We start from the raw sequence: 26,598 nt of genomic DNA on the forward strand, positions 1-26,598 counted from the left end.
AAGGAAATTGTGGGACTAGGTCTCAGTTTTATATCCTGAAATAGGTAAAGGGATCTGAACTGTAAGCCAGGTCACAGCTCTAGCTCCTAAGAGAAATTCCAGATATGCAGCTAATTTTCTAGTTCTCCAAGAAAGATATTCTTTCCAGAGGAAAGACTGGCCTTACGATTTAACATCTCCAACCTACTAATTTTCAACGAGGACAGGCTTTAGTCCAGGGCTCCATTGTATCATTGTTAGAAAGAGACTAGCTTTGTGTCATGGGGATGAGTCTCAAGTCTACACTATTTAAAAGGAGGACAGTGCTGTTACTATGAATCAGAGGTCTCCTTTATTTTCTGTAAGAGTAGGCAGCTTTGGTCACTGGGCCATGCACTACACATTAGTTTCTGTCAAAAGGTCTAGGATGTTGGTAGTGTGAGTAGGTCTCTTACATAGACTGTTCAAAATTTGACAGTGTTAACCTTGGGAACATCGGCCCGCAAGAGGCACAACAGGATAATGTGATCGCCACGTGGGAATACGGTGCCCATCAGAGACCTGCCTATATGAAACAAAGGAAGATCATGTCGCACATGAGGATGTCATAGTGCTCTCTTTGGAATGACGAGTACATATCACTTGATAAAATTCACACAAACACTGAGAAAACATTAGTCTGCATGTAACACTAGGTGGTCGAGATAGCCTCCCAACTGATCTCCAACTGAATGTCGTATCTAGATCACAAAATTTACTTGAGGTCAACGATATATGAGGGTAAACAATGATCCTTAATTCACCTCAGGTTTGGTGTGTTGTCAGGAAGCCAGCTTTACAAAAATGGAGGCAGAAGTCGCATATGTAGCGTGATGAAAACTAGAGGCTGAGTGTGCTGTGAGGAAGTGACTGGATAGCGATGGAAACAACAGCCGCCATTTGCTGGATTGTAAATTTCTGAGTCATTATATGGATACCTCTTCTAGGCGCAAAGAACGATTGCCTCAGAATTCCTCTCTAGCAAACCTCAGACTACAAATTCTGGAGGGATTGGCTTAATGACCATTGAAAGGAAGCTGAGTATGTGACATTGAGCCAATTCCTTCAATGGGTTCTGGAAACCCTTGGTTTAGGCCAGTAGAAAAAATGAGGTGGAAGTCACCTGAAAATCTTGTCACAAGAATACGCAATCTCATCATATTCACGTGACTGTCTCATGGATATCACAGGACCACAGGATCTCCCTGAGGGCCTCACAGGGAGATCACGTAACATTGTGTGTGGTGTGGCACTCACTTTTGAGTTACCCTTCTACATTCCTTGGTAAAATTCACATAAACAAAGAGAAAAAGAGAATCCTTGTTTACTAGAGAGTGGACGAGACAGCCACCTCACTGCCCTTCAATCAAAAGTTCAGGTCCGCATGAGAAGACTGGCTTGAAATAGTACTGTAGTCTACCAGATAATGATCCTTAGATGATTCTCCTGAGGTTTTGACTATGGTCAGGCAACCTGCTTGTAGGCAATGGGAGCTGCTCTAGCCCATTAACTGTGTTTAAATATGGAGGCTGAGTTTACTTGAGAAAGATACTGTAGAGTGGTGGAAACAGCAGTTGCCATTTTGCTGTATTGTAGGTAAAATACTGAGTCATTGTGAAGATACCTCTTCATTGCAGAAAAAGGTTACCTCAGAATTCCTGTATAGCAAACCTTAGACAACAAATTCTGAGAGGAGTTGGCTTAACAACCATGGAATGAAAGCTGAGATATTGACATTGAGGCAGTTCCTTCAATGTGTTTTAGAATTCCTTGTTTAAGACAGACAACATCGCCAAATGAGTTGAATGTCACCTGTAAATCTTGTAGTAAGAGTGCTGGAATCTCACGATATTCATGTCATGTCCATGGAAATCATGTGACCATCAAAAGACTGGCCTGAGGAAATCATAGGTTAATCACTTGTCATTGGGTGATGGTGTGGTGCTCACTTTTGAGTTACCATTCTATTTTCCCTGGTAATATTCACATAAACACTGAGAAAAAGAGAGTCCTTGTGTACCACAGCATTGCCGAGACTGCCACATACTGCCCTTTAATCAAAAGGTCAGGTCTCCATGAGAAGACTGGCTTGAGACAGCGGACTAGGCTATGAAACAATGATCCTTATATAACTGGCCTGAGGTTACGGCTTGGTCAGGCAACCTACTTGAAGACAAGGACAGCGGTTGTTGAACGTTAACCGCATAGAAATTTGGAAGGTGAGTCGGCGGAGGAAACAGCAGCTGCCATTTTGCTCTATTGTGGCAAAAATGTTGAATCATTGTGAGCATAGCTCTTAGAGGGTTCAACGGGGACTCCTGTACTATTCTTTTACGCAAACCTTAGGCCACTACTGTCAAGAGGGAATAACTTAACGGTATAGCATCAATGCTGAAATATTGAAATTGTGCAGTTTTTGAGACATGTTTTGAAAACACTTGGTTGAGGATAGGGGAAAAGGAATATGGTGGAAGTCACCTGAAAATCACAGAGCAATCACTACGGAAGCATGCGGCAGTCACATTAACACCTAGCGGGATACACATGGGGGTCCTGGAAGACCCCATGGGAATCATTTGTCACCCAGATGACTAGTCTTGTTCCTGAGGGTGTAGGTTTTCACTCTACTTCTTAGAACGAACCAGGCTTGAAGTGTGTGAAATGTTTTCCAATCGAGTTTACCTTGAAAATGAGACCGGCATAGTGTCATGTTTTCAATTATCCACTCTGCTTCCAGGCAGAGGACAGAGTGATCAACCATGGACTTTTATAGACTTTTTTTTTTTTTTAGACCAAGATGGTCTAGTTACGTGTGTCCAAGTTTCCGTTATGAAAATTTAGATGAGATACTCTGGGCCAAAGTCTTCACTCTACTTCCTGGAAATAGAAACAATGCTTGGCCATGCTTCCAATCTCACCATTCAAGTTCCTGAAAGACGAGTCCAGGTTTTTTGCCTAATTTCTAAGTACTCACACTTCCTTTCTTTACCAGGGGAAAGATTTGGTGCTATAGGGTACGGTCACCTTTCAATCAATGGCAAAAGGGAAAATTGGTGATGTGGGTCCAGGTCGTGCTGAGTGGACTGTTAGGATGACAGAAGTATGTTTCCATTGGCCCAAATTTCTATCGTAAATGCTATAAAGGGAGCACAGTCTTGATGATGTGAACCAAGTCCTCCGTTCTTCCTACTTCTAGGAGATGACATCTTGGTTCTATGGGCCTATGTCTCCCCAAGAGTATCTGGTACCAAGGGCCAGGCTGGGTGTTGTGGGCCTAGGGCTTCAGTCTGTACTTTCTTATCAATTGGTTGGTCTAGACCTTGCAGGCCTGTGGCTGCCAACTACTTTCTATTAGAAGTTCCAAGCTTGGTGCAGATTTCAACAGTCTCCATTCTAGTTTCTCTTCCATAAAGAAGGCTTGTTGCTATGTGCCTAGGACCAAACATTCATTCCAAGAGGACAGGCTTAGATCCGTGACTCCAGGCCTCCACTTCAGTTTCTGTTAAAGCAGAAGAAATGCTGCGGGCCAATTTCTCAGCTCTACTTCCTGAAAATAGGGGAAGGGATTGGAACTGGAAACCAAAGCATTAGAAATCCAGGTAGTAGAGAAGTTCCCTGGTCCCGAGTTAAGATTCTCTTACCTGAGGAAAGGATTGCCCTGTGGGGAAGGTCTTCTCTAACTTGTTTTCAGTGAGCACAGGTTTAAAGACATGGATACCAGTCTCCTTGGTAGTTATCCTTAGGAAAAGTGAGGCTTTGTGCCTTTGGCATGTGTCATCACTCCACTTCCTTTCAATAGAAGACGATGTTGCTAGTATGAATGCAGGACTCCATTCTTCCTTTTGTTCAGAGATGAGAGCTTTGTTTGTAGTCCTGAAACTTCACATAAATTTCTGTTCACATGGGCTATCTTGGGTGTAGTGTGAGACGTTGTTTTTTCTATTCTGTTATCAATCATATGGTCTTAGGTGCCTGGACCTGCACACTAATTTTTGTTAGGAGAGTCTAGGCTTGGTGTCACAGGCATAAGTCTTCATTTTAGTTTCCTTTTCATATAGACAGGATTGTTTCTATGGGCCTAGGACACAATTCGTTCAGGGAGGAGAGGCTTAGAACCATGAGCCCGGGCCACCACTTCAATCTCTGTTAGGAAAAAACAGAACAAATACTCTGGAACTAGATCTCAGCTCTACATGCTTTATAACATGAAGGGATTGGAAATGCAAGCTGAAATCAACACTCTCACTCCTAAGAGAAATTCCAGACATGGAGGGAGGTTGTAGTTCTACAACAAAGATGTTCTTACCAGAGGAAAGACTGGCCTTGCGATTTAACGTCTCCGACCTACTAATTTTCAATGAGGACAGGCTTGGTGGCTTTAGTGCAGGACTCTATTTTATCATTGTTAGGAAGGCTCTGTATCATGGGCGTGAACCTCCAGTCTACATCATTTGTAGGGAGGATAGTGCTGTTACCATAAAAGGAGGTCTCCATTGTTTTCTGTAAGAGTAGACAGCTTTGGTTTGTGGGCCATGCACTTCACATTAGTTTCCGTCACAAGGTCTAGGATATTGGTTTGTGAGTAGGTCTTTTGCATGGTCTGTTCAAAATTTGACAGTGTTAACCTTGGGACCATTGGCCCACGTGTCATGATAGGATAACAGGACGGCCCTGTGGCAATCTGGTGCCCATCAGAGACCTGCCTGAATGAAACAAAAGATCATGTCACACATGGGTTATGATGTATTCATCTCTTCGGAATGACAAGTGCATATCACTTGACATAATTCATATAGTGAGAAAACATTAGTCAGTGTGTAACAGAAGATGGCCGAGACAGCCTCCTAATTGTCCTCCAATCAAATGTCGTATCCACATTACGAAACTTACTTGAGGTCAACAGTATATGCGGCCAGAAAATGAACCTTAATTTGCTTCAGATTTTGTGTGTTGTCAGAAAATCTGCTTTATGGCAATAGAGGAGGCAGTCACATATGGAGCACAATGAAACCTGGAAGCTGAGTGTGCTTTGAAGAATCGACTGGATAGTGGTGGAAACAGCAGCCACCATTTGCTGGATCATGGGTAAAATGCTGAGTCATTGTGTGGATACCTATTCTTGCTGAAAAGAACAATTGCCTCAGAATTCCTCTGTAGCAAACCTCAGACAAAAATATCTGAAAGGAATTGGCTTAATGAATATGAAAAGCAAGCTGATAATTTGACATTGAGCCAGTTCCTTCTACGTGTTCTGGAAACCCTTGGTTAAAACAGCAGAGGATAATGAGGCGGAATTTCACCTGAAATTCTTGTAGCAAGAACCCAGGAATCTTGCAATATTCATGTGGCTGCCCCACGGGATTCATGTGACCATAAAGGGTCTGGACTAAGGGAATCACAGGTTGAACATGTGACATTGGGAGATGGTGTGGTCCTCACTTTGAGTTACCCTTCTACATTCCTTGGTAAATTCACATAAACACAGAGAAAAAGAGAGTCCGTGTGTACCACAGCATGGCCAAGACAGTGACCCCACTGCACTTCAATCGAAAGGCCAAGTCTGCATGAGAAGACTGGCTTGAGAATAGCACTGTAGGCTACCAGACAACGATCCTTAGCTATCTGGCCTGAGTTTTTGGCTCTGGTCAGGCAACCAGCTTGTAGGCAATGGGAGATGCTCTAGCACATTAACTGCTTTTAAATATGGAGGCTCAGTTTATATGAGGAAGATACTTTAGAGCGGTGGAAACAGCAGTTGCCATTTGCTGCATTGTAGGTCAAATACTGAGTCATTGTGAGGATATCTCTTCATCACTGAAAGAACGTCTGCCTCAGAATTCCTCTATAGCAAACCATAGACTACAAATTCTGAGAAGGATTGGCTTAAGGATCATGAAAAGAAAGCTGAGATATTGATTTTGTGGCATTTCCTTCAACATGTTTTGGAATTCCTTGTTTTATCCAGCAGCAGAAAATGAGGTGGATGTCTCCTGAAAATCTTATAGCAAGGACGCAGGAATTGTGATATTCATGTCTTAGCCCACAGGAATCACGTGACCCTCAAGAAAATGGCCTGAGGCCATCACAAGTTGATCACGTGACATTGGGTGATGGTATGGCACTCACTTTTGAGTTACCCTTCTACATTCCTTTGTAAAATTCACATAAAACTAAGAGAAGGAGAGTCCTTGTGTACGAGAACGTGGCCAAGACAGCCACTTCCTGCCTTTTAATCAAAAAGTCAGATCTCTATGAGAAGACTAGCTTGAGAACAGCTGTGTAGGCTACCAAACAATGATCCTTAGATAACTGTCCTGAGGTTTCAACTTTGTCAGGCGATCTGATGAAGGCAAGGAAAGCGGCTGTCACACATTAACCACGTTGAAATTTGGAGGCTGAGTTGGCTTGAAGAAGCTACTTTGGAGCGGAGGAAACAGTGGCCTCAATTTTGATCTATTGTAGCAAAAATGCTGAGTCATTGTGAGCATAACTCTTAAAGGTTTCAGGTGCAACTCTCGCATTCTTGGATGTGGACCTTAGGCCACTACTGTCAAGTAGGACTTGCTTAATCGCCAAGGCATCAATGCTGACATATTGAAAATGTGCAGTTTATGAGACGTATTTTGGAAACATTTGGTTGAGAATACGGGAAGAGGAATAAGGTGGAAGTTACCTGAAAATCACATAGTAATCACTAGGGAATAATGCGGCGGTCACATTAACACCTCGCGGAATACACATGGGTGTGTGCCTATGATTGAAAGCAAAATTTCTTCAGAGAGGACAGGCTTAGATCCGTGACCTCAGGCCATGGCTTCAGCCTCTGTTAGGGAAAGACAGAAGAAATGCTGTGATACAATTTCTCAGCTCTATTTTCCGTAAATAGGGGAAGGAATTGAAACTGCAAACCAAGGTTAGCCCTCCGGTTCCTGATTAGAAATCCAGGCAGGGGGCAAGGTCCTAGGTCTCGAATTAAGATTCTTTTACCTGAGGACAGGCTTTCCCTGTGGGGTAAGGTCTACTCTATACTAGTTTTCAGAGAGCTGCAAATTTATTGCAATGGGTACCAGTCTCCCTGGAACTTATCATTAAGAAAAGAGAGGCTTTGTGTCTTGGGCCCATTTCACAAGTCGACATCCTTTTAAGGGAAGACCATGTTGCTGGTATGAACAGAGACCTCCATTCTTCCTTTTCTTCAGAGAAGACAGTTTTGTTTGTGGGCCATAAACTTCACGTTTCTGTTCACAGGTGCTAACTTGGGTATAATGTGAGAAATTGCTTTGTCTAGTCTGTTATTAATTAGGTGGAATTGACCTTGTGATCCTGGGTCTGCACACTAATTCCTGTTAGGAAACTCCAGGCTTGGTGTCACAGGCCTATGTCTTCATTCTAGTTTTCCTTGCATAAAGACAAGATTGTTGCTGTGGGCCTAGGACAGCATTCGACATTTGTTCAGGGAGGAGAGGCTTAGAACCATGGGCCCAGGCCACCACTTCAAAAACTGTTAGGAAAAACAGAAGAAATGCTATCAGACTAGATCTCAGCTCTATCTTCTGGTAAAGATGAAGGGATTGGAACTGCAAGCCACATTTAACACTATAGCTCCAAAGAGAAATTCCACCATGGATCCAAAATTCTAGGTCTCCAAGAAAGATATTCTTACCAAAGAAAAGACTAGCCTTGAGATTAAATGTCTCCAAACTACTAATTTTCAGTGAAGACAGGCTTGGTGGCTTTAGTCCAATGCTCCATTGTATTATTGTTAGGAAGAGACTACCTTTGTGTCATGGTCGCGATTCTCAAGTCTACATCATTCTAAGGGAGGACGGTGAAGTTACCATTAATGAACGTCTCCTTTGTTTTCTGTAAGAATAGACAGCTTTGATCTGTGGGCCATGGACTTCACATTTGTTTCTGTTACAAGGTCTAGGATGGTGGTAGTGTGAGTAGGTATTTTACATAATCTGTTCAAAATTAGACAGTGTTAACCTTGGGAACATCAGCTCACATTAGTCACAACAGGATCACGTGACCTGCCCGTGGGAAATCCAGTCCCATCAGAGACCTGTCTCTATGAAACAAAGGGAGATCATGTCACACAGGGATTATGACATAGTGCTCCCTTTGGAATGATGAGTGCTTATCACTTGATAAAATTCACATAAACACTGAGAAAACATTAGTCAGGGTGTAAAAGATGATAATCAAGACAGACTCCTACCTGACTTCCAATCGAATGTCATATCCACATCGCAAAACGTACTTGAAGTCAACGGTATATGCAGCCAGTCAATGATCCTTAATTAGCCTCAGGTTTTGTGTATTGTCAGGAAACCTGCTTTATGGCAATGGAGGCAGTGGTCGCATATGGAACACAATGAAACCTGGAGGCTGAGTGTGCTGTGAGGAAGTGACTGGATAGCAGTGGAAACCATCACCTCCATTTGATGGATTACAGGGAAACTGCTATGTCTTTGTGTGGATACCTCTTCTTGGCGCAAAGAACGGCTGACACAAAATTTCTCTCTAGCAAACCTCAGAGTACAAATGTTGAGAGGGACTGGCTTAATGACCATGGAAAAAAGCTAAGAATTTGACATTGAGCTACTTCTTTCAATGTGTTCTGGAAACCCTTAGTTTAGGCCACCAGAGGAAAATGAGATGAATGTCTCCTGAAAATCTTGTAGCAAGAACACAGGAATCTCGCCATATTCACGTGGCTTCCCATGCGGGAATCACGTGACCATCAAGAGACTGGGAATCACAGGTTGATCATGTGACATTGGGTGATGGTGTGGTGCTCACTTCAGAGTTACTCTTCTACATTTCTTGGTAAAATGCACATAAACACAGATAAACTGAAAGTCCGTGTCTACCGAGCGTGGTGGAGACGGACATCTCTCACTGCCCTCCAATAAAGGTCAAGTCTGCATGAATAGACTGACTTGAGGACAGTGTTGTAGGCTACCTGACAATGATCCTTAGATAACTGGCCAGACACATTGGCTGTGGTCAGGGAATTTACTTGTAAGCAAGTAACTACTCTAGCACATTAACGCATTTAAATATGGAAGCCAAGTTTACTTGAGGAAGGTACTTTAAAGTGTTGGAAACAGCAGCTGCCATTTTGCTGTATTGTAGGTAAAAGTCTGAGTTATTGTGAGGATACTTCTCCATGGCGGAATGAACGGTTGCTTCAAAGTTTCTCTTTAGCAAACCATAGACTACAAAATCTGAGAGGGATTGGCTTAATGACCACAGAAAGAAAGCTGAGAATTTGACATTGAGCCAGTTCCTATCAACATGTTTTAGAATTCCTTGTTGTAGCACCAGTGGAAAATGAGGTGGATGTCACCTGAAAATCTCGTAGCAAGAACGTGGAAATCTCGCAATATTCACATCTTGTCCCACAGGAATAACGTGACTATCAAGGAACTGGCCTTAGGGCATCACAGGTTGATCACTTGCCATTTGGTGATGGTGTGACACTCACTTTTGAGTTACCTTTTTACATCCCTTGGGTTAATTCACATAAACACTGAGAAAAGGGGAGTCCTTGTGTACCAGAGCGTAGCTGAGACAACCACCTCCTGCCCTTTAATCGAAATTTCAGATGAGCATGAGAAGACTGGCTTGAGGACAGTGGTGTAGGCTACTAAACAATGATACTTAGATAACTGGCCTGTGGTTACGGCTTCGTCAGATAACCTGCTTGAAGGCAAGGGTAGCGGCTGTCGCACATTAACTGCTTTGATATTTGGAGGTTGAGTTGGCTTGAGGAAGCTATTTTGACATGGAGAAACAGCAGCTGCCATTTTGCTCTATTGTAGCAAAAATGCAGAGTCATTGTGAGGATAACTCTAAAGGCTTCAGGTGGGACTCCCACACTATTCTTGGATGTGAACCTTTGGCCTCTACTGTCAGGAGGGAATAGCTTAATGGCCAATGCATCAATGCTGAAATATTGAAAATGTGCAGACCATGAGACATGTTTGAAAAACACTTTGTTGAGGAAAGGTGAAGAGGTATAAGGTCACCTGAAAATCATATCGCAATCACTAGGGAATCATAAGGTGGACATGTTAACACATCGCGGGATACACATGGGGGTCATGGAAGATCACACGTGAATCATTTGTGACTCAGGTGACTAGTCTTCTTCCTGAGAGTGTAGGTTTCAATCTACTTCTTAGAAGGAATTGGGCTTCAGTGTGTGTGAAATGTTATCCACTCGTTTATCTTGAAAATGAGACTGGAATGGTGTCCTGTTTTTAAACATTCGCTCTACTTCCCCTGATCCAGGCAGAGGACAGGGTCATGGGCCATGGACTTCTATTGACTTTTTTTTTTTTTAACCAAGTTGGTTTTGTTACCTGTGCTAAGTCCTCCACCAAAGATTTCGTTGTGAAAATTTAGGCTAGATACTCTGAGCCAAGTTCTCTAGTCTACTTCCTGGAAATAGGAACAATGCTTGTCCATGATTCCAATCTCCCCATTTGAGCTCCTGAAAGCAGAGTCCAGGCATTGTGCCAAGTTTCTAAGTGTCCACATGACCTTCTCTTACCAGGGGAAAGGCTTGCTGTTGTAGGTTACGGTCACTTTTAAATAAATGACAAAATGTAAAATTGGTGACGTGGGACCAGATTGTGCTGAGTAGACTCTTAGGATGACACAAGTTTGGTTCCATCAACTCAAATTTGTATCATAAATGATTTAAAGGAAGAACAGTCTTGGTGCCGTGAACCAAGTCCTCTGGTTTTCCGAATCCTAGGAGATGACTTCTTGGTTCTTTGGGCCAATGTCTCCCCAAGAATTTCTGGTTCCAGGGGCCAGGCTGTGTGTTGTGGGCATAGGTCTTCCTTCTGGACTTTGTTACCAATTGGTTGCTCTAGACCTTGTGGGCCGGTGGCTGCCAACTACTTTCAATTAGGTTTTTCAGGCTTGTTGCGATTTCTACAGTCTCTGGTCTAGTTTCTATTCCATAACGAAGGCTTATTGCTGTATGCCAAGGACTGAAGTCGACATTCATTCAGAGAAGACAGGCTTAGAACCATGACACTAGGCCAAGGCTTCAGTTTCAGTTAGGGAAAGACAGAAGAAATGCTGTGGTACAATTTCTCAGCTCTAATTCCTGGAAATAGGGGAAGTGATTGGAACTGCAAACCAAGTTCAGCACTCTGGTTCCTGATTAGAAATCCAGGCAGGAAACAAGGTCCTAAGTCTCAAGGTAAGATTCTCTTACCTGAGGACAGGCTTTTCCTGTGGGGTAAGGTTTCTTCTAACTAGTTTTCAGAGAGCTACAGGTTTATTGCCATTGGTACCAGTCTCCTTGGTACTTATCGTTAGAAAAAGAGAAGCTTTGTGCCTTGGGCCCATGTCACCACCTCACATCCTTTCAAGAGAAGACAGTGTTGCTGGCTCAAATAGATGTCTCCATCCTTCCTTTTGTTCAGAGAAAACAGCTTTGTTTCTGGGCCGTAAACTTCACGTGAGTTTCTGTTCACAGGGGCTACCATGGGTGTAGTGTGAAAAGTTGTTTTGTCTTCTCTGTTATCAATTAGATGGTCTTGACTTTGGGAGCCTGGGCCTGCACACTAATTCCTGTTAGGAGAGTCCAGCCTTGATGTTGCAGGCCTAAGTCTTCATTCTAATTACATAAAGACAGGATTGCTGTTGTGGGCCTAGGACACCACTCGACATTCGTTCAGGGAGGAAAGGCTTAGAACCATAGGCCAAGGCCACCACTTCAATCTCTGTTAGGAAAAAAAACAAAACAAAACAATAAGTGCTGTGGGACTAGGTCTTAGCTCCACCTGCTGGATAAGGTGAAGGGATTGAAACTGCAAGCCGAAGAAACCACTCTCACTCCAAATAGAAATTCCAGACATTGAGCCAAGTTTCTAGTTCTCCAAGAAAGATATTCTTACCAGAGGAAAGACTGGCTTTGCAATTGAACATCTCTAACCTACTAATTTTCAAAGAGGACAGGCTTGGTGGCTTTAGTCCAGGGCTCCATTGTATTATTGATAGAAAGAAACTGGCTTTACGTCATAGGTTCAAGTCTCCATGGTACATCATTTGAAGGGAGGACAGTGTTGTTACCATGAGCAGAGGTCTCCTTTGTTTTATGGAAGAGTAGACAGCTTTGGTCTGTAGGCCATGCACTTCACATTAGTTTCTGTCACAAGGTCTAGGATGTTGGTAGTGTGAGTAGGTCTTTTGTGTAGTCTGTTCAAAATTAGACACTGTTAACCTCAAGCCCATCGGCCCACAGGATTCACGACAGGATCTCATGACTGCCCCATGGGAATCCGTTGCCCATCATAGACCTGACTGTATAAAACAACGGGAAATCATGTCACACATGGGGATGATGAAATGCTCTATGATCTATGACTTAGCAATTTGGTAAATTATACCTTTGTAAACAGAATTGAAGCATTTATTCTTTTTCTCCCTACTGACCCCTCCAGAATTCAGAAACTCTTAATGAATATTTTCATTTTCATGGCAATGTGATTATTTGCATAAGTTCAGTAAGAATCTGTTCTCTTTATAATAGGACATAACTGGAAACTGGTCTTCATTATCAAAACTTTGACTAGAATGTCATATTTGAAAGAGAAATACATAGACTTAGCTATGATCAGACAGCTTTAAGGAATTAAAATTGACTTATGGAAGTCCTTGGAACTACTGGCCTGGTATCTTGCTTACATCTTTCCCAGCAGCCTTACCATGTAAGTAAAGAATGTCACTTCTTGGAAGGTGCAGAGACCTCAAGATATTTTGGGGACCTTAAGAAGATAGAAATTCACCAAAATCTATAGGTATTGCAGGCCAAGTCTAATGGCAAGTCCTTGGCTTTTCTGGCCTTGCGAGGACTTTTAAGTTCAATCTGAATATTTCTTATAAAAAATTCCAGCAAAACAGTGCCTGTATGGTTAATTCATATTCTTGTTGGACTTATACAAATAGTCAGGTAAGTTTATTGAAATGACTTATTTTGCAAATAAATCAGTCTTAATTTGGCTATCTTTGGTAAAAATAGGGGTGATCAGAGAAGGAAAATATGTTTCAAGAGAAACTATAATATACCTTTGTGGATATTAGATTCTAGCACTGTTCATTGTTCTTTGGGTTTTGTTTTGTTTTCTACTTGTAAACAACTGGATCTTGAATTTTTCTAGTTTCCTCCAATATCTACCTGTGACTCTCCAAACGTGTTTCCATTTTTTCTCCCATCTTTTGACTAGAAATCACAAGAACTAAAACTGCCTTTTTTCAAAGCCATGAAAGTTAACAATGGACAACTTGATATAAATTCAGAAAACCACAACTTATGCTTAAACAATCTCAGTGACTGATGTTGTGTAAGCAGCCCAGAGAATTTACCTTAGCACCTGATTACATCATCAGAAACATTTCAAACTACAAAAGATGCTTCCAGCCTTACATCTAGAAATCTCAACTGATAGACTTACAAACTCGGAAGCTGGTTTATAATTTGATCTGATCATTAAACTTTGTTTTTCTTTTGTTTTCCAAGATATATCTCTTATAAAATACCTGATATTATGGGATTTAACCTGTATAGTCCATTGTTTGGCCTAGAGCTCTAAGACTCCAACAGATCACTTTAGAGTCCTCAGCACATGGGTCCCATGGGTCCTTAGACAATAGGACTACTTCAGATTACTTGCTGGCAAAACGAGGAGTCTTTGCAGTAGCTAATACAACATGCTACATCTACATTACACCTCTGGAGAAGTTGAGACTCAGATAAATAAAATCATGCAAAGGGCTACAAGATGTGAGAAAGAAAGACCCATTAGACAATCTCTTTTCCTGACTACGTTCTGGAATGGGAAGTCTTTTCATGGGTTATTTACATGGCATATTATGTTTTCTGTTAGAGGCTGTATGTTTCTGACTAAATACTAGATTGAAAGCAGGGCTTCCAGAGAAAAAGCAAACTAATGTAGTACAGAGTATTCATGATAAACCAGGAACTAAAGAATATTTTCAATTGAATGTAAGACAGTTTAATTCCTATAACCCCTGAACTCAGCCCCTTTTCGGCAGGAAGCAGCCTGAGCAGTTTGACCTTTCTCCCTCAAGATTAAGTAAAAATTAAAAGAAAGGGGGAAATTGTAAACTTGCAAAAACTTCACTTCTTTAAAATAATTTTCTCTCTTCTCATTTTCCTTTATTTCAACTGGCCTTGTCTGGTCTGATAGCACCATGACTCACTTGCTTCTTTTCTTTCCTTATCCTTCCATTTTTGCACATACTACATGACCACTCCCTTTATCATTAAGCCCTAAGGACAAACAGTCTTAGGAACAAAACTTCAAGTTTATTGACCATATAAAAGAGTTTTGGTCAAACTAAAGATAACATCTTGATCTCGGTTGAATTTCAGCTCCAGACTCACCAAGGTGAAAAGACCCTACTGACCACAGCCCCTTGAAACCAGACAGAACAATGCCATGACTGATATCAGGACCCAATACAATGATCAAAGGAGGAGATGTGGGAGGGTTACATGAAATCCACTGATGGTAGATTAAGGGGGCAGAAGAAAGCAAAGCAGAGGAAAATCTCTGAAATTGGACGAAAAGTAAAACAAAGAGACATATACTTCTTTTACATTGGTGAGTACAGGATTGTTAATAATGAACATTTCAGCACATAGAGATGGTATTTGAGGAGCAAGATAACCATGAGGTGTTCTGTGGTTTTTGCTCTGGTGCCGTGGATGCGCTCAAGAGGTCCAGAAGCAGGGGATTCCTCTGACATTCCAAAGGTATGTTATTTTAGAAGCAAAAAAGACAATAGACAGGGTCATTTAAGGTGAAGATTCTCCCTTTGTCAAGGGAGTTATATAGACCTGGGATGTGACTATTTGCCATGATCCACTTTTAGTTAGGAATTTTGATGTTTAGACCATCCTATGTGATTACTTTCAGTCTCTGAGTTTGTAAAGCCCATCCTGCCGGCCTTCCCTGAGGTCATCGGATTTAGTATGAGACTCTTTTTTTTTTTTTTTTTGTCTACATGTTTAAAGGACCTTTCCTCTCTGGTCCCTATGCTAACAGAATTGTAGACACTCTATTCTATTATTCTAGTTTCAGTTCTTTCTCTAACTTTTTAACCCTGGCTCCTACTTCTAGCTGGCTGTTGGTGGCCGTTGAACTACCCATAAGAGAGGCCAGCCCACAGCTGTGGCCATGTGTGTTCTATCCTTGCCACGGTGCATAATGTGTACTTCTGCAAACAAATACATAAGACCAGCTGGCATTTGGGGGGCATTCCTCCCTTCGTACCCATGAGGCAGTTTGGCATATAGGCCACCCCTCCTCACATAAAGGTAGATGGCGAGCTTAGGATTTCCCCCAGAGGCAGTAGTCTTCATACCCCCAACCTTGCTCTGCACATTCCCCTTACCCATCTGTTTCATTTTCAGTCTCCTGGCTGGCTTGCCAACTATCCAATGGTAGAGCAAAGTTGTAATGGCTATCATAAGGAGAACATATCTTCATCTCAAAAGATGAAGCAGGCAACTCCATAGACTATAAAAGCATTTATTATAGAGTAATTTACTTAGGAGTAGATTGGGTCAGAGCGGACAGATGGCCCAGCAGTTTTATGCAAATTGTTCTCTTATAAAGACTCCTGTTACTGTACTGTTTTTACAGTATAACTCAGGTACTCTTGATTGATAAGACAAAGGGACAAAGAATATAATAGTGCCAGGGGCCATAACTCCTGGTGAGTGGTACTATCACCAGTTTAATATTCATCTCAATTGTCATTCTAGTCATTACTGACAAATTGTATTTATGATCACATTACATTTTAGGGAAGACAGGTAATCATTAACTAAAAGGCTTTGATATGTTTACTAAGGGCAGTGAAGTTGGTCAAAGGTCACATCATGAAAAGACAAAGATGGAGATGGTTTCTGTTCACATCTACATCTATATAAGCATGAACTTTGGAGTTATTCAGTCTTAGATTAAAATCCCAGTTCTGCTGTTTATTATGTAATCGGTGCAGCTGATATATTTTAGTTTCAGTTTTATTATCAGTAGGGGTGATGTTTAAAATTCTTAAAAACTGGTATAGTCCAGGTGCTGACCGATCACAATAAACACTGTGACCAATCAAAATAGATGGCGTTGAATAACTGGTTCAGCTGTGCCAGTTTGAAGTGACTGAAGATCAACACTGCTCATCTGTAAAATAGAACTGTAATTATTTATATACATCTGGCAGTTTTGTGAGGAAGTAATGTAGTATAAGTTTGTAAAAAAGACACAGAGCCTATGACATGGTAAACACTTAATAAATGATACTTACTAATGCTATTATTTATTAAAAGGTTAGGAAGCACTAATATACTCTGCAAACTTTCTCTGGGTGCACTCTTGTCTCTTTGTCCTGTCCACCATTGTCAACGAGCACTCCATTCTCTGAGTTTTCATAACACTTTAAATCACCGATATAGCAAATTATTGCATTTTATTGTATTTAGTGGTAGGGTATGGAGCGATATTCAAAATATCATAACAGAAACTGTCTGTAATGCCAGGCCTTTTGCTGCTGGGTCATGGGGATATCTGGTGAGTCTCAGAGATGAGACCTGGTTGTGAATAATATTGTTGCTGTGGGGGAGTGCGGTGATACAGGGTCTTATGGCATCAGCTATTTATAAACTAGTACAGAAGCATTTCTATATATAGCAACCAATAGAGTCACAGTGGTGTGCCCTGGCTGAATTTGAGCTCATAGTATAAGTTGCATCTCCCTTGATAGGCTAATGACTCTTTTGTGACTGACTTGGATAATCAATATTGATTTGGAATAGAGTTAAAAACATGCACACACATAAAAGAAGCAGTTAAACAGCAGCAGGGTGTGGGGTGGGTCTTAGAGAAGGAGAAAATACTTTCAGAGAAAATTTCCCCAATAAATAATAGAGATGAATAAGAATACCTGTGCTTTAAGAGTGGAAGAAAGAATCAATTAAGTTTTTAAAGCAAAGATAAAAACCACTCACACTTGATGGTCGCAGTTGGTTTGTAAAGTATTTGATAAAATCATCTTCCAGAGTAAGAATAATTGGAGAATAAAATTTTAAAGATAGTTAGTTTGCAATAACCTTGGTATAAATTGTCTTGATAAATTTGAACACTAAATGAAAAGAATTATGAGAAGTTTTAAAAATTCAAGGTGAATATGCTACGAAATTTCTCACATTGGGTGTAATTAAAGCTATTTGTTAACTGAAAAGACAGCACGCTTGCCACAAAATTCTAGAGATGGAGAACAGATTAGTGATTGCTAGATGTTATAGAAAGAGTGAGGGACAGGGAATTAGAAATTGTGGCTATGAAAGGATAGCACTTGGAATCCTTGTGATACATCTGTTCTGTATCTTGAGTGACTACACACACACACACACACACACACACAGAGTATATGAAAAACTGTTATCTGAATAAACTCCGTAGATTATACCAATGTCAATTTCCTGGCTTTGATATTATAACATAGTTACAAAAGAATGTTACCATTGGAGAAAACAGGGTGAAGGTACATAGACCCTTCGTTTACTTTTTTTTTCCCCCCAAACTTCCCATGAATCTATACTTATTTCAAAATAAAGATTTTAAATAACAGCATACTTCAGAGGGGAGCAGGGGAAATGGCGTCGATGATGGAGGCTCTGTTCATCCCTCTGGCAATCAAATCAAAGTTGTGACGGAAACAAGGAGTAAAACAGCAAGGAAAAATCGCTTGGGATCTAGATGAACAAGCCATACAACTAGGGAGAAATCTAAGCAATCATCCTGAAATGGCAGAAGGTAGGACAGGGTGCGAATACGAGGCTGCCCTGTCCCAAACGACTGAGTGAGACAGAGGCTGCTGCAGACGCCTCTTAAAGGGGCTGCGGCCGTGAGTGGACTTCTGTGGTGATGGACCTGCTCGTGATGAGCACCAGTGCCAGTTCAGCTGCGCAGGAACTTACAGGGTGACACTGAGTTGTTGGAGTGAGGGTCGTGGCGAGGCTCTCTCCCTGGCCGAAGTGCCAGCAGTATCCATTGTTCCTGTTGAGCCCTCCCCCTACCCAGTGTGCAGACTCAACGCTGCCATAGCAGTGATGTCATCAAACTGGATAACAGAGATCGCTCAGCCCAGAGGATTCCCTGAAACTCTGCCTCCCCCAACTCGCAGCCCCACCCAAGTTACATCCAGGGTGTATCCTCCAGGAGTCGGGGGCTCCTTGCTGAGCAGCGACAAGACTAACACTGGTGACAGCTGGACTTGGTTTCTGGTGTGGCCTTTTGAGGCAACTATAAGCACAGCACCTGTGGATTGCTTGCTGAATCTTAAAAGGTGGCCCCAGAGGGGAACAGGCTGGGGCTAAATCTGACCTGCAGCTGAACCCCTCTCAGGATTGTGCCACTGGACATTTACTACACAAACTGTATTAATAAAACCGGGAGACTTAGAAGCTTTGCTTAATACACAGACACAGACACAGAAAGGCAGCCAAAACGGGAAGACAAAGAAGCAGAAACCATATGAGAGAACAGAAGAGATCCAGAAACAATGGAGTCAAGCAATCTAATGGATGCAGAGTTCAAAATAATGGTTATAAGGATGCTGAATAAACTTAGGAGAAGTGTAGATGAATTCAGTGAGAACTTTAACAAAGAGATAAAAAATATAAAAATGGAAATGGAGATTATAAAAGAGAACCAGTCAGAAATGAAGAACACATTATCTGAGATAAAGAGTATATTAGAGGGAATCAATAGCTTGGATAAATAAGATAAATGAACCACTACTATAGAGGATGGGGAAACCAAGGACACTCAATTGGAATAGCAAGAAAACAGATGCCAAGACTATAATAATAATTTAAGGAGCCTATGGGACACAATTAAATGTAAAAATATCTGTGTCATAGGGGTACCTGAAGAAAAACAAGAAGTTGAAGAGCTATTTGAAGAAGTAATGATGGAAAACTTCCCTAATCTGGTGAAGAAAATAAACATATAACCTCAGGAAGCTCAGAGTCACAGAAAAGATGAACCCAAATAGTCCCACACCAAGACACATTAAAATTAAAATGCCAAAGATTAAGTACAAAGAGAGAATCTTAAAAGCAGCAAGAGAAAAAGCAGTTAGTTACCTATAAAGGCACACCCATAAGACTGGCAGACTGATTTCTCAAAAGATGAGCTTGGCACAAAATATTCCATGTGATGAAAAGCCAGGGTCTACAACCAAGAGTCCTTTATCCAGCACAGCTATCATTTAGAGTCAAAGGGCAGATAAAGAGCTTCCCAGACAAAAATAAACTAAAGGAATTTATCAGCACCAAGCCAGTAATATAGGAAATGTTGGAGAGATTTAAGAAGAAAAAACATGTATCAAAAACATGAAAATGAATGGTAAACTACATTCCTATCAACAAGTACCTCAAATGGAAAAGAATTAAGTGCTCCAAACAAAAGACAGAGTGGCTGAATGGATAAGAAAACAAGATCCTTACATATGCTGCCTACAAGAGACTCACTTCAGATTAAAAGACACATACAGACTAAAAGGGGATGGAAAAAGATATTGCCTTGATGGATCTGAAGGGTATTGCGTTGAATGAAATGGGTTGGATAGAGAAAGACAAATATCGCATGATTTCACATACAAAAGTGGAAATAAACTCATAGGTACAAAGAATATTTTGAGGGATACTGGATGGGAGCGGGGTTTAGGGGGGGAAATAGGGCAAAGGGATTGAGAGGTGCAGGTGGATGGTTGCAGAGTAGACATGGGGATGTAGAGTATAGCATGGGAAAAATGGTTAATAATGTTGAAATGAATATGTTGGGGGGAGGAGGAGTGCTGGATTTGGTGGGGTGATCACTTTGCAAATTGGGTGGATCTCTGAACTGTATGCTGTACAGCTGAGGCTGGTGTGTCGTATGCTAACTATAATCGATAAAAAATACCTCATTGAATTGTACAATGTAAATGCAGGCAATTAGTTGTCTATTATATTTCAATAAAGATAGGAAAAAAACAGGGAAAAAAGGAATCAAAAAAATGACGGCACACTTAATTGAATAGCCACAGTTAATATAATTTTATAAATCAGCTGCCCCTTTCTTAACTCTGTGCTTTGTCTCACAGTATTTCCTCAGGCAGAAATGTTCTTCCCTTCCTTTGTCTAAATCCTACCTGTCATTTTAAGACATCTTCCTAGCAGCTTTAACTAATTAATTTTTCATTGTCCTTCTGTTGAGCAACTTTACACATCTTAAATTTAATCTGACTTATCAGTAATATTTTTCTCTCCCCCTCATAAGTAAATGGTGGTTGCTGGGGCACACAATCTAGAATAAAAAACTCATTACCCCACTTACTAATGGCTCCCTTTAGCAATAGTCTCAGTTAAAGAACTCTGTCTCACCCATGGCTGTGTTGCTTTCCTAGAGTGGTCCATATCCAATAACCTCTTGCCTCACCTCAGGATATTTTGAAAAGGTCATTTTTAATGTATGTAGGATCTGTAGTGATTAACTCCTCTTTCATTCCTGATATTGTTGATTTGTGGTTTATTTCTTAATCAGTCTAGCGAGGAATTTATGGATTTTGTTGATATTTCAAAGATCTAACCTTTGGTCTTGTAAAGATTCTCTTATCTTCTATTTTATTTATGTCTGCCTTTGTCTTTATTATTTCCTTCCTCCTACTCTTTTGCGCTTTATTTGCTCTATTTTTTTTCTAGCTTCCTAAGGTGGAAACTGAGTTCAAAATGATTTACTCTTTCCTTTTTTTAATACATATATTTAAAGCTCTAAATCACCCCCTAAATATCTCCAAATATTTAGGTGTTTCCCAGATATTTTTGTTATTTATTTCTAATTTAATTCTATTATTATTAGATAACATATTATACATGATTTCAATCTTTTAAAATTTATTGAGATTTGTTTCATAGCCTGGCATATGGTCTATCTGGGTGAACAAATCATGTATATTTGAAAAAGTTTGTATTCTATATTTGTTCAGTGTAGTGTTCCATAAAATATCAATTAGGTCAAGATGGTTGATAATAGTATTCAGATCTTTCATGTCTTTACTAAATTTTACCAAGAGCTGATACTAATTGCTAAGAGAGGATTGTTAAAGGTTCCAACTATAATTGTATATTTGTTTATTTCTCCACTTAGTTCTGTCAGTCTCACCTAGAGTGGGCAGAAGCTGATGTCTCTCTTCAATTTTTGAGCCTTAGATAACTCAAAAGTCTGCTCCACACATGTGTGTTTCAGCCAGAAATAAGGACAGTTTATATAAAAATTTGGTTTTCCTCTCTGACTTCTCTCCTTTTGGGGACGTTTTTTTGTGGATTTCTGCATACTTTCCAGCACCTCTGGTTGTCCCAAAAGCTATTTTCTGATTTTTCTTTCTTTTTCTTTCTTACTTTTTAAAAATTTATTATTATTATTATTTTAATTTTCTAGGTTTTCAAGCCACTACAAGCAAGGATATCAACTGGAGCCTGCCCTTAATCAAAACAAACAAACAAACAAAAACAACATAAAAACGGATAATTCACTGAATCCCATTTCTTTCCTATAAGCATTCACTCATTTCTAGTATATATCTTCTTTTGGTGTACTCCCAAATCTCCAGGTCGTTATTTTTTCTATTCAGTGCAGTTTTTAGTTTTCACCTGTGAGAGGGCTGGTCTAGTAGAAAGTCTTCTGTTATTATTGGAAACAGAACTCCTTATTTTTTCTACTGTCTGTAGGATCTGTACTGATTTCTCTTCTCATTTCTGATATTGGTAATTTGTGCCACGTCCTCCACCCCCAACCTTGATTGATCAGTTTAGCTAGAGGTTTACCAATTTTATTGATCTTATTAAAAAACTTTTCTATTCCATTTACTTCCAAAATCATCTTTATTTCATTTTCTACTTTTGTCCCCCCCCCCAAATTCTTAAAGTGGAAGCTTAAATAATTTAATTTAAATTTTCCTTCTTTTCTAATATAAAATGTAAAGCTACAAATTTTCCCTCCAAGCATTGCTTTAAGTGTGTTCCACATCTTTTGATACACATTTTTTATTCAGTTCAAATGTCTTTCAATTTCCTTTGTGACTTTTCCTTTAATCCATGGGTAATTTAGAAATGTATCATTTAATTTCAAACTATTTAGAATTTTCCCAGATAGCTTTACAACTTCATAACAAATCTATGAGGTAAATACTATTATTACTCATTTTATTAAAAAGTCCATGAGAACAGAGATCATTAGTTTTTTCTTACCTCTGCATTCCCTGAAGCACAGTAGGCATTTAAAAAATATTTGGCGAATAAAAAAAAATTTAGTGTTGATAAATTTCTCAACGGAAAGGAGCAAAATGGACGTCAGCGTCTGTCTGGGTCATAGAGCCAGCAGTTTCGCGTCCTTGAGGATCAGCCGAGCTTGAGATCCCTCAGAGGTGCAACATAAAACTAGTGGTTTACATGTCCTCGTCAAGCGCTGCTGGACTGACTGGATGTTGCGGGACATCAGGATCCAGAAAACAAAAAACGGAAATTTGAGAAGGCAAACCCCTTCCTGACGCGAATCTCAGTGTCTAAGAAGGTGAAGTTTGGCCGCTCAAGCGATCCTATCCGGGATCAACAGCAAGGTCTCTGTCAGTCGCCGTGTGGCCCTCTAGCCTCGCCAAGAGGAGACGCCGGAAGCCTCTACTGCTCCCTGCGGGGCGAGCCCGCCCGCGCGCTTTTCCGGCCCCTCCCACATCCGCCAGGAACCCTCTTGCTTTCAATCTCATGGTACTGTTATCCCTCATGGATAGGATTTATGCCAGGATAACGAGTCCCGGTCTCTTCTACTTCTAGAAGGGTTTGTTCCAGCCCTCCGGGTGCCAGCGTTTGCTGGCCAAGTGGGCTGCAGCAAGAGGAGGTTTCTCTGGAGTCATCTCCGGGCGACTCGCGCCGTCGCCGAGTCGCACCCTCGTTCCGCGACGAGGTTGGTGTTTGGGAGCCTGCGGTGGGCTCCTTGTCTTGGAATGCAACCAGATGCCCCCTCACCCAGTAGTTATGAGGCTGCCTGTAGCTAACCATTGCCTTGCCCTGCAGTCCTTGCTAAGCATTCCCAAGAGCGCATTTGTGAGAATTGGGGCTCCTTGAGAAGAGGTGGAACTGTGCACTTTGTTGATAGTCCGAAGTTACTACACTGTGAGAAAGTTCCTGCCCAGATGGTTGTAGAATTTCTGGCTCAGTGGTCGTAATAATTTTTGTCCCGATCACACTTCAGCTCCATGCAGGGGCTGACTATAGAGGTCTTTTCAGTGTGTGCGTGCGTGCGTGCGGTGTTCTGGCTGTTATTTAAAAAATCTATGAAGATTCTTATATTTTGATACATGCTTCTCGTCGTATCTTCCCCTAACTCCCCTCTATTCTCACCTGAGGGGTATCACTCTCCTTTAGGATATTCTGTTGGTCTACTTTACCTTTGAATAGAAGTAGCAACTCTCTACTTAAACTTTGCACATTTAAAACACATTCTGTGTTCTTCTGCTCAAAATCTTACTGGCCTTCCTGTTGATTCAGGATAATACAAATTCCTTGGCTGGCTTTAAGACCCTCCAAGGTCTTGGTTCCGAATCCTCAGTCTTGTGTCCTTTCTTGGAAAACACACTTATACACACGGTATCCTTGCCAACCTGCAGGAATGTCATGACTTTGGATATGACAGAGTTTTATAATAGTTTACCTTTGTTTTGAAATTTATTTTTTCATTTAGTTAGAATTTGTTGAGTATTGCCAAGCACTGTTTTAGGAGCTGGGGATATAATGGGGGAGAGCGGAATACAGTTCTTTTTAAAAGTCCGTTTAAAAGTCCTTAAAAAAAGATAACAGCCTATTTGAGATATAGTTTACATACCATAGAGTTAACCCATTTAAAATGCATTTTAAATGTATTTTACTTTTTATTTTTTATTTTCAGTTCAGTTGTCAGAGTATCTGCTTCCATGTTATCTTTGCAAACAGTTCTTATAGGGGCACAATGTTGCTTTCTGCCCATTCCAAAGGTTATTTTGCCTTGTTTTAACATCGCAAGATTTGAGATATAAGACATGCAAGGTAGTTCTAGGTGCATTTTAATGTGGCACTGTATATATGTATGTTTTTGATCTTGATCAGTTTACATCATAATTAATTTAAAAACATTGTCATCACCCCAAAAAGAAACCCCGAACCGATTAACAGTCTATTCTTATTTCCTTTCCTACTCCATTCCTTTCCTAGCCCTATGCAACTACTAATCTGTCTATGGATTTGCCTATTCTGAACAATTTATGTAAATGAAATCATGCAGTATGTGGTCTTTTTTGATTGTCTTTTTTCACTTAACATATCATCCATGTTGTAGCATGTATTAGTACTTCATTCCTTTTTACTGCTAGATGATATTTCATTGTATGGATATACCACCATTTATCCATTAGTCAGTTGATGGCCATTTGGGTTGTTTGGATATTATAAATAATGCTGCTATGAATGTTCATGTACATGTTTTGGTGTGAACAACATGTTTCCATTTCTCTTGGGTATATACCTAGGAGTAGAATTGCTGGGTCATATGGTAACTCTACATTTAACACTTTTGAGGAATTGCCAGACTGTTTTCTAAAGCAGGTGCACCATTTTACATTCCCATCGTCAGTTTATGAAGGTTCTGATTTCTCCACATCCTCACCAACACTTGTCATTATCTGTCTTTTTTTTACTCTTGCCATCGTAGTGGGTGTGAAATGTGTCTCATTGTGGTTTTAATTTGCATTTCTCTGGTGGCTAGCGATGCTGAGCATCTTTTCATGTGCTTATAGGCCTTTGTATATCTTCTTTGGAGAAATCTCTATTCATACTTTTTGTCCTTTTTTAAATCAGGTTGTCTTTTCATCGAGTTGTAAGAGTTCTTTGTATATTCTAGATACAAGTCTCTTATCAGATATATGAAAGCATTGTAGATTATGCTATAGTTCCTTTCGATGAAAAGCAAATAAGGTTATATTCTCCCTGGAGACCATATTACAGGTTTGTGGGGGTAAATCAGAGAGTAAGTTGAACAACTGTTATATATGGCACTATATAAACAATATAAAGTTAAGTATAGTACCAGGAACTCAAATGTCACATTAACCAGGAAACTACTATGTCAATTTCTACAACTCATATAATTAGATCAGGCCCAGGAAAAGATGCTGTGAAGATTGTGCGAGCAGCATTTTGAGATTTGAAAAATAAAGCAGGGTGAAGCAGTTACATAATTTGTCCATTCCCTATTGACTTTTGTTTTTTTCCTTATTGATGTGTAAGAGTTCTTTGGTAGAGATAGTAACCCATTGACTTAGCTATGTGGCAGATGTCTTCAGTCTATTAGCCTATTGAATTTGTTTTAAATCTTTGACTATAATGATGTTTTACCTTTTTTGTGTAGTCAGCACTGTCTTGTTTATTTGAAAGGTTTCAGGGTGGTAGTATTGGGATACCGCTATTAAATTATGAATTATAGAAACTGACATAGTAGGTTTCTGGTTAGTGTGACATTTGAGTTCCTGGTACCATATTTAACTTTATAGTGTTTATATACTGCCTCCTTATATCCCTACCTAGAAAAATATGCTATAATCTGCTTCAGCTTTGTTGATTCATTTAATTTTCTATTTCAAACAGACTCCTGGGAGTTATTCCCTTATTCTTTTGTTCATGTTTAATATACTGCATTAGATTTGTGAGAGCCATCTTGGACAAGTGGTACTTATTTCACGTTAGCAGAAGTTTATTTGAAGATGTAATGTGTGTAGAGCTTGCATGTAACTATGCTGGTTCTATATTAATTGAGGCATGCTGGGAATAGTAGTTTTATAAAATTCTGTTAACATTATTTTGTTATTTGTTTTGCTCATTTCAGGGATTTAAAGGTAGTGGTAATTCAAAAATATTTAAGATCTCAACATTTTGAGAAACCAAGGAAAGCTATGTTATAGTTCTGTAGAAAAAGTTGAATCTCTTTATTTTACATACAATGTTCCAAGTTTTATTATTGCTAGGAGGACTCTTTGTGTCTTGTTTAAATTGTATTAAAATTTACATAACACGAAGTAACATTTTATTCATTTTTAACTGTACAATTCAGTGACATTAAGTACATTCACATTGTTGTGCACCTCTCCCCACCATTCTCTCCAGAACTTTTATCCTCAGAAATTAAAACTCAGTACCTATTAAATAATACTCCTCCCCCAAACCCTGACAACCACCATTCTACTTTCTGTCTCTATGAGTTTAACTATTCTAGGTTTCTTGTACAAGTAGAAGCATACAATATTTGTCCTTTTGTGTCAGATTTATTTCACTTAGCGTAATGTCTTTAAGGATTAGTCATATTATAGCATATTGCAGAATTTCCTTCCTTTTTAAGGCCAGATAGTATTCCATTGTATGCATATATCAAAATTTGTTTATTCATTTATTAGTTGGTA

At 40.1% G+C, this 26,598-nt stretch overlaps 1 protein-coding gene and 1 long non-coding RNA gene across 6 annotated transcripts in view; one reads left to right on the forward strand and one right to left on the reverse strand.

Annotated features, from left to right (window-relative positions):
- Positions 1–576: 576 nt before the first annotated feature.
- On the reverse strand, positions 577–22,784 carry LOC120591761 (uncharacterized). Of its 3 annotated transcripts, none has more exons than XR_005649981.1 (3): positions 22,370–22,784; positions 8,240–11,771; positions 577–6,841 (listed from the first exon to the last, which is right to left on the reverse strand). It is a non-coding gene; the product is annotated as an uncharacterized LOC120591761 (long non-coding RNA). The 3 variants fall into 3 exon arrangements; XR_005649980.1 differs by having other exon boundaries at positions 577–6,604; positions 6,692–11,771; XR_005649979.1 differs by having other exon boundaries at positions 581–11,771.
- Positions 22,785–22,843: 59 nt separating this feature from the next.
- COA1 (cytochrome c oxidase assembly factor 1) overlaps positions 22,844–26,598 on the forward strand; it is a 42,558-nt gene continuing 38,803 nt past the window's right edge. For 2 of the 3 annotated variants that reach the window (XM_039849449.1, XM_039849450.1), the window contains exon 1: positions 22,851–23,078. The gene's annotated coding sequence lies outside the window, so the exon portion shown is untranslated. Of the gene's footprint in view, positions 23,079–26,598 lie in introns of all 3 variants that reach the window. The other variant, XM_039849452.1, reaches the window with a different exon arrangement.

This window comes from Pteropus medius, unplaced genomic scaffold (assembly GCF_902729225.1).
Source record: "Pteropus medius unplaced genomic scaffold, Ma_sr-lr_union100, whole genome shotgun sequence".
NCBI lineage: Eukaryota > Metazoa > Chordata > Mammalia > Chiroptera > Pteropodidae > Pteropus > Pteropus medius.